Source organism: Amblyomma americanum, chromosome 5 (genome assembly GCF_052857255.1).
Source record: "Amblyomma americanum isolate KBUSLIRL-KWMA chromosome 5, ASM5285725v1, whole genome shotgun sequence".
NCBI classification, from domain to species: Eukaryota; Metazoa; Arthropoda; class Arachnida; order Ixodida; family Ixodidae; genus Amblyomma; species Amblyomma americanum.
The window spans coordinates 199,925,192-199,939,093 of NC_135501.1; the positions used below are offsets into that span (position 1 = coordinate 199,925,192).

The following is a 13,902-nucleotide window of genomic DNA, read 5'->3' on the forward strand; positions in this document are numbered from 1 at the left end:
ACATACTATTTGCACATTCTTCGAGATGTTTTGGGCGAGTCTCACCTTAGCGTTAGCATCGAAAAATAATCGCTGACTCTTTTAGAAGCCAAACTTTCGCGGCGGCTCACCTAGGTCAGCCCATTGGCTTTTCTGGAATCAGTGCATCGTCGCATTCAGCTGTTTTCACACACTTTAACACCTTATTTCACTACGAACATCGCTCAATATATAGCTTGACACAGTCGTTGCGAGAATACTATTGTTCTTAACTGTAGTCTAGATACATCAAACATAGGTGTATCATGGTCTGACAAGATGCTTTATTCCCTTCATAGCCATGGTAATGAAACAGCCTCACAAAGTAGAGGTTGGGCAGATGGCTCTTCACAATCACGAAAAGAACGAGGAAGGGGAAGCCTCGGTGTACTGGCAAGCACACTGAGGCTTTCCCCTTTCTTGTCCATTTTACTTGACATAAACTGTGGTAGTTTCACATAGATGTCAGACGTCCATTCCATGAAGCTATGTCATGCAACCACCAAAGCCGCTTACTTTTTTATAGTTCTGTTTGCAACGCTAAAACATTGTACAAGAGCCTATGGCCCAAACACGATGCGTGTGCATATACCGGAACACTGTTTTCAGTGTTTTTTGTACTGTTGATTTGTTGTAACTCGTAAATGCTTTTACTCATCCACGCAATGTTCAGTTGGACGCTTTACTGTATGAAACACACTTCCCGGTCTAAAACCTTAGCTCAGTAACGTTGGTCACATTCCGTTATTCTCCCCCGACCCGTAGAGGGTGTCGATGTCGCGCTGATAGAAACTCTGCAATGGCTTCCTACAAAGCTTGAGGGTTGCCGTGACCTATCCCGTGTCCGGCAACCACTCCTCGGCACTCAGCTTCATCTTGTGCGGCACTTCAGTCTTTTGCAAGTCGCTAGCACGCGCGTACGCCAGGATCCTATCCACAGCAACCTTCGCCACTTCGGCGTCTTGGCACAGTTCTTTCAGCGTGACGGTCGTCTGTTCTCTGCCGACTTCCCGAGCGATTTTGAGGAGTTGGTCGCGGTTCGGCACAACCACCGCCACGAGGTACGTGTGCAACGAGCTGCCGTAGGCGAACACGTTGTCCACGAGCGAACACGTCTTACGCACTGCCTCAACGCGGCCGAGGGACACGTATTCACCGTGCTGGAGCTTGACGAGGTCCTTCTTGCGGTCGATGATCTTGAGCGTGCCGTCGGGGAAGATCTCGCCAATGTCTCTCGTGTAGGACCAGCGCAAGCCACCTTCCTCACGAAATGACTCTCGCGTCAGCTCCTCGTTCTTGAAGTAGCCTCGCGGCACGCACGTTCCACCAATGAGAATTTCTCCGCGTGGGTTTGGTTTGTCCGACGTTCTGTAGTCGCCTTCTGGCCAGTCGACGAGCCGGACGTAGCACCCTGGAAGTGGGGCTCCGACGCGCTCCTCGCTCCAGTCTTCGGCCTCCATAAATGTTCCGGCGCCTCCTGACTCGGTAAGGCCGTACCCTTCGGGGACGTAGCAGCAGAAACAGGCTCGCATAAATCGGCGAGTGTGTCTGGACAGCGGCGCCGATCCAAACACGATGAAGTGCAACTTGCCCCCTAGAAGAAGACGAGTTTTCTGGAAGACGAGCCGGTTCAGGAGAGGCGTGTCGAAGCCAAGGTCCAGCCAGAAGGTCTTGTATCGAACGGCGTAGTCGAAGAAAGCCTTGAAGAAAGGTCCCGCAGAGACAGCAGCATCGCAGATACCCTTGCGAAGACGTTCTGCTACGAGCGGTACGCAGGCCATGTAGGTCGGCTGGACCAGAGTCACGTCGCCTCGACAGCCCGGGGCCAAGGCGGTGGATTTGTCGGTCAAGGTCAGAGGAGACGAGTAGCCTATTCGAGCACCGACGCCGAAAATGATTAGTTCGGACATGAATTCGAACATGTGAGCCAGGGGCAGGTAGGCGACGTGGGCATCTTCGCATGTCCAAATGTTGAAGGGGAGCGACACTGCGCCGAAGCCGTTCATGACGGCTATGAGGTTCCTGTGTGTTTGCACGACACCCTTGGGCACTCCTGTTGATCCGCTCGTGAACATCACAATGGCCACGTCGTCCGGGGTCGGCGAGCTTTCCAAAGGATGCTGGTAATCTTTTGCGCGCTTTACGAGATCGCCGAACGGGATGACCTGCACGGAAGTAGCAGAAGATTTGTCGCGACATGAGAACTATGCTTGATTTTCACCTTGGTTGAAACTGCTGTTCTATATAGTTGAACTTCGCTATAACGAAGTTTAATGGGCCCGTTGAAGAGGACCGCCGATTACTTCGTTATAGACGTTGTTTCGTTATAGCCCGTGTTGACCGAGCTTCCAAGGGCAATCGTGATTTCTTCGTTATATCCATTATTTCGATATGAATTGTCTCGCTTTAACGAGGTTCGACTGTACTACTACTTCGGATGGCTTTCTCGCATTGGAAACACATACAAACTGAGACAGGCAAACGAATGCGTCTTGCATCCAACAAGCAGCTGGTTTGCGCTGTGTGAAGCCCACGCATATGTTCGCACATAAGTAAACAGAACTCGCTAGTCTACTGCAAGTGCAATCATTCCATCTTTAATAGCATCTTCGATACATAACTCCGGTGCGCATAAGACTCCCTTAAACTACGGGCTACTGCGCACTGCATATGTTTCGGCGCAACTGCGGTGCAAGTTTATTGAATAAACCCCCATGTGTTCATGTGTTCAGCGGTCACCCTCAGCCTGCACGTATCATGTACCTGCCAATTTTGGGCAACATGGGGAAGCAGCATGGTTAATTTACTTCCGCCTGCACCTGTAGGTGCCTGCTTTACTGTTTGATGCTTGATATAAAACATTTGTCAAAAATATACAGTCCACTAGGGTTGCTTCCAGGCCATGCATTGTGGTTCGCTTCGCACCGCCAACATTCCAAAGCTCTCGAAGCAGAGATGAACTCTCATAATTATTCCTCCAGAGCTTCAGACTTCAAGGCTAACATCAAGGGGGTCCTACTAAACGGCTCAAAAGCAGACATACCTCACAGCACACCTCTACCTGCCACTGGTGGAGACAGACGGCAGTGAGCGCGTGAATGGGGATCAGAAGGCCAAAATTCTGGCCTTTTCGCCTGTTTACAGCCTTGCTACTGAGGCTCCAGCGCCGTTATACTAAGCAGTTGCTTTTCTTGATTATTTTCCTGCGAATTCTTTTAGAGCTAAAATTCAGTGCTTGACGTGACTATCCGTACAGCCTTCATCTTGCCGTCAGTTACCAAAAGGATACCTCTCTCTCCTGCGAGTACGTTTTCTAGAACAGCATTGTATGCCCAACTACACGCATTGCTAACATCGATGCTCGATATACTTTAATAAAAATCGATAACTACATCACTCGCAGCCGATTTCATTACCTGCAAACCTCGTCGGGATCCACATAAGCAACGAGTATCTGTTATTGATGAACTCGCTTAATTTATAGACAAAACGTTCCGGGCTCCAGATGCCTGTCGTGGCTGGCCTTCTTCGTATGCTGAACACGAGCTTTTGGATTAATTCCGGCGAAATTCCAAATACCGGTTACTGAGAGTTCACCACGCTGTAAAGAACCAAGGTGGTTGAAATTACTCCAGGGCCCTCTAGTTTGCCTGCAAATGCCACAAGGTTGCTTTCCGAGGTTGACGACATCCGGACTAACTAACAGCAGTGTCTTTCAATGCCGCACTAACCTTGCAACGTAAAATATGTCATAAATGCACTGTTCTGCTCTCTACAACTGCCATGAGGACGTGAACGCAAAAAAATTTAGCTGAGATTTAACTATTGCTGAACATGGTTAGAGAGCGAAAGCTGTGGTGTATCGGGCAAGTAGGCGCGGCTTGGCGTCTGCAACCTGGAGTGCGTTCCGCATACTGGATAGGCAGCGCGCCCACCCTGCCACCCTGGCAGGTGGTTAGTGATTCACCCCGAGAGGATGGTCACCCAATGAACGCTGCGGCCTATTCTACCGCCCTCTACCGGCGGATCGAAATGTTAAAGGTCAAGTGGTACAACACCATGGTGTATCACATATGGTAAGGCCTATAGCCACTCTTGACCTCTGGCTCACTTGGAGGTCGACCGGCAACGCACGGCAAAATTGGCTTTACCTCGCATAGTGAAGCTTTCGCTTCAATAAGCGCAACAAAAACTTCTTTAAGCTCTCAGTACCAACCCAATCCTTCATACCTGTTTGAAGTACGAGTACTGACCTCTAAGCCTTGAGGCAACGGCGCTGGTAGCTTGGAGTCGGCGCTCTCCATGTACACAACGTGCGTCAACAACGGCATCTTGTCCCGATTGCTCAGCACTCTCGGAAGCAGGTCCGCAGAGGTGACCAGATGCGTCACTTCCGTCTGGTTGATGGCGCTGACTACGGCATCGTTGCTCATCGTGGCGTACAAGGTCACAAGGGGGACGTTGGTGCGTAAGCAGGCCTGCGCCGTCACGAACCATTCTGCCCGCGTCTCGGCGAAGATGGCCAAGAGTTTCCGAGGCCTCGCACCTAAGCTCAGCAGACCACGGGCGGTGACGTCGATCCTGCGGTCCACCTCTTCGTACGTGATCCACTCGTAGTCACCTTAGATGAGCTTCTTGAAGATCTTGCCGCTCGGCTGCTTCTCTTCCGTGCATCCCAGCAAGGGTCGAGTACCCAGGGCGAGACGCTTGGCATGAAGGCGACCCGCGGCGCGGGCGACGTCGTCCAGGGTCTGGCAACCCTTAAAGTTGGGGTATTCGGTGCTGCTCAAACTACGGTATGCGGAAGATGGGTCACCCTCAATGAGAGGCTTGGCGAAGCAAGTGCGCTTTCGTTTCCAGTGGAGCCAGGGCTTCTGGAAGACGGCGTAGATCGGTAGTGTGATGAAGTCGTAGATGACCGCCAGGACTTTCATAGGGACGAAGACGATCTGAATTGCCAGTGGATGCATGTTTTTATCCGTGAGAAGCGAGTTATTAGGCTTATGGATGAGAAAAGTCTTGAAAGCGCGAAGAAATATAGTGCTGGTGTTCAATCGCCACGAGGAACAGGCCGTCCTTCGTTTATTGCGCCCGGGACTACCGGCCAGGTGCTTGGTCGGGAAACTACCGTCTCAAAAAGGCAGCATCCTCAGGGCCTGCAAAAGGGAAAGGCGACGTGTAAAAGATTCATCATCATCATCAGCAGCCTTACTACACCCACTGCAGGGCAAAGGCCTTTCCCATGTCTCTCCAATTAACCCTATCCTTTGCCAGCTGCATCCACCCTTTGCCTGCAAACTTCATAATCTCATCCGCCCACCAAACCTTCTGCCGCCCCCTGCTACGCTTACTTTCTCTTGGAACACACTCCGTTACCCTTAAAGACCAGCGGTTATCTTGCCTTCGCATTACATGCCCTGCCCAAGCCCATTTCTTTCTCTTGATTTCGACTACGATGTCATTAACCCGTGTTTGTTCCCTCACCCACTCTGCCCGCTTCCGATCTCTTAACGTTACACCTATCATTTTTCTTTCCATGGCTCGCTGCGTTGTCCTTAACTTAAGCTGAACTCTTTTCGTTAGCCTCCACGTTTCTGCCCCGTAGGTGAGTACCGGTAAGATTATGCTGTTGTACACTTTCCTCTTGAGGGAAATTGGTAAACTGCCACTCATGATCTGCTAGATCAGATTAGAGGTCTGAAAACGTGAAAGTCTTGGCGATTCCAATTAAAGCAATACAAACGCTATTGCCGATTGTGGGAATGTAATGGCAACTTCTAGAGCACGTTACAATTTTTAAAGCGAAAAGCTTCATTACGCCAGGTAAGCAGTCTTCGGGTAGGCAGCATAACGACCTTGAACGAGCTTCAGCCCAACCAAGGATAGCCGTGCATGACTATATGTGGTGCAGTTATGGTGTCGAACCTTTGAACCTTGACCTGTGACCTTCAGTTGAACTTTGACATTTGGGTGACCTTAGGGTTGACCTGTGACCTTAAGAACATCCGATGGTGTGATGCGAAGCCACTTGATGACATGCGATGGCGGTGTCGTAAGAACATGTGATACGTCATAGCCACGGGGTCGTGTGAATATATATAGAACGGTTGTCGCAAGCGTGTAGCGGAGCTGCCATGGACGAGCCTCAGACGCTTAGCAAGCTTGCTTGCTTTTCGCTGAATTATAGCGTAATGCAAGTTAAGCCACTGCCAATTTTTTATCCTTTGATGCTCTTGCTAACCAGCACTTTCTTTCGAATACTCGTGAGTACAAAGCTATGTGTGACGTCATTGAAAAATGGGCTGTATGGTGGAGGTGGCACCTACAATGCGCTAGCTACGCGGCCGCTGAAAGCGGTGACGTTGCGCTGCATATGAAGTTGAGCGTATGAGCTAGTATCTCTCGAAGCTGCAAGCAATACATATCGCTCAGTGCTCGTGAAACGCTGCGCGAGCTCCTTTAGTTTGCCGCGAAACTCAACCGAGTTGAAAGGCTTTGTGGTTGCATAAAACGTGGTCGCACAAACTACTGCGGCATATTAGTATAGGTCACGAAACTTTACAGACGAAATGAGTGACGCTGGCGCATATCCTATTTCACTTTAAGTTGTCATTCTCGACTCCCACGATACTTTAGTGGTGCGGGTGAGACTTGTCCTTTTTTTATTCATTTTTATGCCTCAGTCTACAATATGTCATTCTCGACTAGTCCGTTGTGCTCTAAGCGGTGCGGACTGGCAACATTATTCTTACTTCTTTTACTCGCCCATCCAAGTTTCTGTCATCCTCGATTGTTGCATAAATTTTGACAAACAGAAATTGCTTTTCTGGAAAAATGAATTCTCAGTTGGTATTCCTATTTTACGTCACGAGGCAGCCCTGGATTACTGAATGTGCGAAATTTAAAAAAAACAAGGCCTTTTTGTAGCAAAGATGGGTCCTTTAATTATTCCTGAGCGATGAGGTATACTGCTCTGACGGCAAAAAAAATTAAATCATTGTTTTCTTTTTGCAGCTCCTTCAGTACCAACCAACTTGTAACAGCAGAAAGGCTGCTGACGTAACGTGACCCCAAGTTACCATCTAATCTCACACTTAATCGAAGTGTCGCCAACTAAAGCAATGTTTCTAGCAATCGGCTCCGAAAAATTTACGTTTTCCTCAAGGATCAAAAGCTTCAAAGCTGCTGACCATGCGGGAGTGAATTCGGCGACGCCGGCGCCGGGCGCGCGACGCGATTTCTTCTTGTGGCTATGTGGGGGGAATGTGCTCGATTTCTGCCAACCATATCGCGGGGGCACAGCTTGGAGCGGGGATGGGGAAAGGGGATGTGGGGAGGGGGATGTCCGCTTGCAACGCGCGCTGGTGGTCTGTGGTGTCCAGGAAGGCAGGTCCCAGCAGCAGCAGTAGCCACAATTGGGGAGGGTGAACGGCACGCACTGGGAGTGGCGCGTGCACGTCGGGGGCTTGCAGGAGGCAGGTAGCCCATTTGCCCGGTCCGGCCGAAAGGCTGGGCGGAGGTGGGCGATGACTACAGCTCAGCCTGGTTGGCTGCAGGAGGCCACCATGTGCCAGCCGATGAGGACCGCGGGGTAAACTGCTACAGGGTAGCAGCGCGGCGGGGTGCGCTAAGGAAAACCGCCGTTTCCGGCGGCGCGCAGGAGCTGTGGTTACAGCTGGGGCGCCAGCGGGCTGGCGCACAAGGGACCGGCGGCCGTGTCCAGGATCACGGGATGCGGGCCTGGTCGTACCGCCGGGGGGCTGCTTCAGGACAGCAGCAGTGAAAAAAAAACGCTGGATACCGCCATGGGAGACGGCGCGTCGGGGCCCCGCACGCACCAGTGCGCGCGGGGAGGGCATCAGGGGAGCCGCACTCCCGTTCAGGGCACCACGGCAGGTGTCGAGGTGGTGAACAAGCTGCCGCCAAAGTCATCAGCTGCGCCGACTGCTGGGGGTTTCCAGAAAATATGGGCCGTGTTCTGGATCACGGGATGCGAGCCAGGCTTATAGCCGAGTGGCTAATCCCGTAGATTGTAGGAATTCCAGCAGCAGTCGGAAGGCCTCAGTCTGGCTGCGCTTTGGGTGCAGCAGGTCCTGGTCCGAGTAGGAGGGCAGCCCTAGGTTGCGGTACCCTGCAGTCATGTCACGCCGGGCGGCCTCTAGGTTCGGGCAAACACAGAGGAGGTGGTCCAGAGTCTCGTCTGCCCCGCAGAAGGAGCAGGCCGGGGACGGGGCTCTGCCATGTCGGTGTAGCCGGGCCTGTGTCCATGAGCAGCCCGTTCGTAGTCGCAGGATTAGGGTCCGTTCCCTCCGTGGCAGGCAGTCGGGTACCCGCATGAAGCGGACTCCTGAGGCCACGCGGGGATCGGGGTGGAGGGCCCGTACGGCCTGCCGAAGAGAAGGACGGGCGAAGTCCAGCTGCGTTACTTTTGAGGACATCGGGGAGCCATTGGTGTGGGCGGCTCCGGCCAGCTGATCCGCAGCCTCGTTCCCAGTGATGCCAACGTGTGAAGGCAGCCACTGGAGGGAGACCGGACGGCCAGCATCCTGGATGGCCATAAGTCGGGCCGTAAGCTTGGCCACCGTGTGCTGCCTGGGCTGGTGCTGGCGCAGCAGCTGGAGGGCTGCTCTCGAGTCGGTTAGGATGACGGCGGGCTGCTGTCCAGGCAGCAGGAGGAGCAGGTCCGCTGCCAGGTGGAGGCCCGCCAGTTCAGCCGCCGTGGAGTTGGCTGGGAACCGCAGGCGGCACGACAGTGCTGCACCTAAGACCGGTGCTACGCAGGCCGCAGCGGCCTGGCCTGTTGCTGGAAGTACCGAGCCGTCGGTGTAGACCTGGAGATGTCCTCCCAGGGCCTCCTGCAGCAGGGTGGCAGCAGTCTGCTGCAGGGCAGCAACAGGTGTACGGCGCCTACTGCAGCTCCGGATGTCCACCGAGATGGGAAGCGGCGGCCTTGTTGGTGGGGGCGGGAATGGTGCCTGGTTGACAGGGGGGCCGAAGAGCCTGTGGAATGTGCTATACAGGAGCCCCATGCGGGAGTCCGGTGCTCGGCGGAGCCGAGACAGGAGGGCCCTTCCGTCTGGAGCATGATATAGGCGGTTCACATGGCGCAGATCCGTCTGGAGGAGCAGGAGGGACAGCGGCCAGGACCCTGCTTCCGCGTGAGTGGCAGCGATGGGGGAGATGCGCGGGAGGCCCAGGCATTGCCGCAGGACGGAGCGGTGTCCAAGCTCTAGAGTCCAAAGGCGGGCGGGTGGCAGGGTCACCAGCGGGAGGGCATATGTCACTAGAGACGTGGCCGCTGCGTGGTAGAGGCGGAGGGCCCAGGAAGGAGAGCAGCCCTTGTCCCTGGCCTGGAGGCGCTGGACCGCCTGGCCGATTCGTCGTAGACGAGGCAGGAGGGCCCTCACCGCAGGAAGCCAGGTGAGGCGTCGGTCGATCAGGAGGCCGAGGTACTTCACCTGGTTCCGCCACGTGAGCCCATCCGCACCGAGCCGCAGGGTGGTGATGTGCGCCCGACGCCCTCTGGGGTGGTACAGCAGGGCCTCCGTCTTTGCCGGGTACACTGTGAGGCCGATGGACGATAGGTAGGCCTGTGCAGCATCCAGGGCCCTCTGGAGAGATGTACGCATAGAACGGATCCTCTTGGGTGTGCCCCTCACCCACAGGGCCACGTCGTCTGCATACACAGAGCACCTCACCCGGTGGGAGGACCTGGATTTGAGGGAGGCTGGTAGTCCTGCCATGGCCAGGTTGAATAGGAATGGGCTCAGCACTGAGCCCTGTGGTACTCCTGCTGCGACGGGCCGTGGGGACCTTAGTTGTCCGCCGACTCGAACCCGGAAGGTGCGGCCCTGGAGGAAGGCTTGGATAAACGCCAGCAGAGGGCCAGTGACTCCCAGGCGGCTCAGGGCCTCATGGATCACACTGTGTGGGAGCGTGTCAAAGGCAGCCTTGACATCCAGCAGGACCAGCATGACGGCGTCCCCATCGTGCCGGGCATCCTCCAGGGTGGAAACCAGGTCGGCAATTGAATCCGCAGTGCACCTGCCCCGTCTGAAGCCCGTTAGCTGCTCTGGCAGGAAGTTGGTGACCCGGGCAATCCAGGTGAGGCGGAACAGGGCGATGGCCTCCATGGTCTTGCAGGCTGCGGAGGTCAGGGAGACTGGCCTGTAGGAGGACGGCAGGCGGCTCGATTTCCGTGGCTTGAGGACTGGCACGACCACGGCCGTCAGCCAGTCCTCGGGGAGAGTGGCCGAGCCCCAGATGGCGTTGAAGGCCTCAAAGAGACGGGTTCTCTCTGGGATGTCGAGGTTACGGAGCATTTGATGACTTATGCCGTCTGCCCCCGGGGCCGTCCGCTTTCGTGGGCGGTCCAGGACTGCCTGTAGCTCATGCGCCGTGATTGCGGCATAGCACTGTGCCACGACATGGGCCAGTACACCAGGGGGGGCTGCCGGGGTTCTGGGGGTGGGCAGGGCTGGAGGGGGGCTGGAGACCGGTCCGCCAGGAGGATTGAACTGATCAGCCATCAGCTCAGCCAGGTCCTCGATGCTGATGGCCCTTGCGATGGCAATGGCCAGGATGGGACGCCTGGGGATCTCTGGATGGACCAGAGCCCTCAGGAGGCGCCAGGCTTTGCCCGAGTGGCTGCTTCTCTTTATGCTGGAGCATACCCCGGTCCAGCTCTGGCGGCGCCGGCGTCTGGCGTGTCGACGGCAGGCAGCGTCGATGCGCCGGTAGGCCGTCCAGTCCGCAGGCAGGGAGGTGTTCAAGGCAATGCGCTCCTGGCGCCTGCGGTTTGCCCTGATGTTCAGGAGGCGGAGGTCCGGGACAGGCGAACTGGCCGGGACCCTGACCAAAGTGGTAGCCTCGCGGGCGCAGGTAGCTACGTGGTCCAGGAAGCTCTGGCCCGGAGGGATCTCCTTGCTGCGGACGCGGAACTCTGGCCAGGAGATCACCGCGTACGTCCGATCCTCCTGGGGCCGCCTGGAGGTTGGGGTGAGGAACAGGGGGAAGTGGTCCGAACCCCAGGTGTCAGCTGGCTTCCGGCACTCGTACCGAATCCCTGGCGTTGTGAATGCCAGGTCCAGGGCTGATGAGTGTCGGAGGGTGACGAAGGTGGGGGAAGGGGGCTTCAGAAGACCAAGGCCCGCCCTCAGCGTGGCCTCCATCAGGATACGGCCCGCGCGGCTGGTGGTGCAGCAGCTCCACTCCCTGCTGTGGGCGTTGAAATCCCCACACACCAGTGCTCTGGGGCCGATACGAGAAAGCACTGGGGTCAGCAAGGGTGTGGCCCAGCTCACCCCTGGAGGAATGTAGATGGACACCACCGTGGTGTCTGTGGCGCCCATCCGGACGGTGACTGCACAGGCCTCCAGGGGGCCTGAGACGGCATCGGACAGGTCCATGACAACGTGCGGCAGGCCAGCCCGAACATAAACAGCACTCCGCGGGCCCTGTTGCTGGTGACCAGGGTCAAGGCAGGGGGAGCTGGGGCAGCCTGGCGAGGTGCAGCGAGTAACTCCCGCATAGCCGAGGTACCCCGGCAGGCGCAGAGAGGATGGCTCCACGTTGGTCTCCTGGAGGGCCAGCACGTCGAAGGGGAGGCGGCCATCCTCAATGAGGCAGGCCAGTTCCGCATGCCTGGCCCGCAGGGACCTCACGTTCCACTGCAGGATGTGAGGCAGTGAGGCAGTCTTGGTCCGTCTAGCCATGGCTGACGAGTGGAAGGTCCTGCGCAGCCAGAGCGGCCATGCAGAGTCTCCTCGCCTCCGAGTTGGCGGGTAGTTGGGGGAGGAGTGTTTGTACCGCCGCGCGAAGGGCTGCAGTCACGTCTGGAGCGGGAGGTGGAGTGCTGGGTGGGGCTCGGCCGGACCGGACGACCTCCGCGTAACTGTGGCCAGGGCTGTTGGAGGCTGGAGGGGCACCACCATGGGGCTGCTTGGCTGGGAGGGCTCTCATCCTTCGCAGCATGGACCGTCGGTCATCAGGGTTGGCGGTCTGCCGGAGGGCTGCTGTCACGCGGCTCTGCTGCCGCCTGGCTGGGCAGTTGGGGTCGGTGGCCCTGTGTCCACCCCTGCAGTGGAGGCAGGCGGGAGTGGTGGCTGTGCAGGCTGTGTGGTGGTGGGGGCCGCTGCAGGTCACGCAGCGGAGGGGGCGGGAGCATGCTGCGGCCACATAATTGTAGCCCCCGCACTTCCGGCACTGCAAAGGTCGGCTTGTTAACGGCCTCACCGAAAACCTCATCCCAGCAATGAAGACGTGGTCCGGAGGGGGGGCCGTGAACCGTACTGCCACGGCATGGGGCCCACGCCTGACGCTCTTGACGGGAACCGCTGACTCAGTGGAGTCCGCAATAGTGGAGGCAGGCACCTCCCTGCTGACTCCATGTACCGCTCCGATATAGCCATCCGTTGGAGGGGCCTCGAACGCATGGACAGAGGTGGACAGCAAAGAGGTGATGCCCAGAAGGCGTTTCCGGGCCTCCTCCGTCAGCACGTCAGCCGAGACCAGGTTTCGGCGCCTGTTGATTTACACCTCGCAGACCCCTGGCATTGCGTAGAGGCAGCTACTCTAGTCCTCCTTGACTGCAGCTTGGAGCGTGGCTGGCGGGCGGGGCCGAAACAGGATAGTCGTCAGCCGTGTCGTGCGGGTGGCCGGGCGCCGATGCCTTCGACGGACAGGAATCCAACCCTCCTGGTCCTCCATCGCAGGGGGTGGTGGTGGAGTGGTGGAGGGGGTGCGCTGGGCAGGCATCCCGGGAGGTTGGACGGATGACTCCAAGTCGGCATGGGGCTCATCCTCGTGTCCGGACAGCTGGGCACTGGGCTCCGAGGACTGGGCAGCTTCTGGCAGGCCAGCAGCCCCTGGAGGGGACGCCAGGTTGTCCTCAGGGCTCTCAGGTGGGAGGGGAGTCGCACACGCAATTCTGAGGAGCTTCTGCAGGGCTGAGGACTTAGTAAGTACCTCAGTAGAGGGGTCCACTGTGTTGGGGACAGCTGGCGGGTGCACCTGGGAGGAGCGCTCCTTGGGCCCCCGGGCAAAAAACGCTCCATGCGGGCCACACTGAACAGATAAAATCGCCGACGCCGCGAGAGGGCAGCGACAGAGGGCCAATGAGAGCCGGAGCGGGCGTCACGTGATTGTGGACGGAGGTGCGCCGGTGCACCCGGCGACAAATTACCCGGCCGAGGGAGACTCGCTCGCATTTCGCGCGCCACAGCCAGCGGCTTCACTTCGCTTCCTGCGCATCCGTCTGATTTCAGTATGGATGGGGGCGCGCGCATCGCACAACTGGGCGGCAAAAAACGCCGCTCGGCTGCTGACCATACGGGAGTGAACGCGCGACGCGATTTCGCGGGCAAAAAACGCTCCATGCGGGCTACGCTTTAGTTGGAGAGTCATGAGAGAGGCCTTTGCCCTGTAGTGGGCGTAGTGAGGCTGATGATTATTATGTTGACAACTGAATGATTCAAGAGGGGAATCAGCCGGGCCAGTTGGTTCATGACAAGAATAATTCAAAGCGCAAAGGACGGGACATTGAATGATTCATTGTTTTAGGAGGGCAGGCCTTAGGTGTTTTGTAACGCCTTTTGCCTGCACCTCCTTGGCTTGAACTTTTGCACTGTAAGCCAAACATTCAACAAATAAAATTTATTTATGTTTTATTTCGTGATTGATTGATTTTGCGTTAAACGAAAGACTAACGAGACCATAGTTGAAGAGCTAGCCAAGGTTCTCAATGAGAAAAAGCAAAATGGCAGATGACAAGGCGTACTGGGTACTGGGTCCGCATTATCTCACACTCCACAGTTGTCTAAACACGCCTGTGGCCTGAGTACTACCTGGCGCATGCTATAGCCATCGACGGGTCAACTTCGCTTC

The 13,902-nt window shown here is 56.4% G+C and overlaps 1 pseudogene across 1 annotated transcript; it reads right to left on the reverse strand.

Annotated features, from left to right (window-relative positions):
• Positions 1-461: 461 nt before the first annotated feature.
• On the reverse strand, positions 462-5,170 carry LOC144135500 (fatty acid CoA ligase Acsl3-like; annotated as a pseudogene). Its single transcript, XR_013315517.1, has 2 exons — positions 4,272-5,170; positions 462-2,183 (listed from the first exon to the last, which is right to left on the reverse strand). The product of XR_013315517.1 is annotated as a fatty acid CoA ligase Acsl3-like (transcript).
• Positions 5,171-13,902: the final 8,732 nt, after the last annotated feature.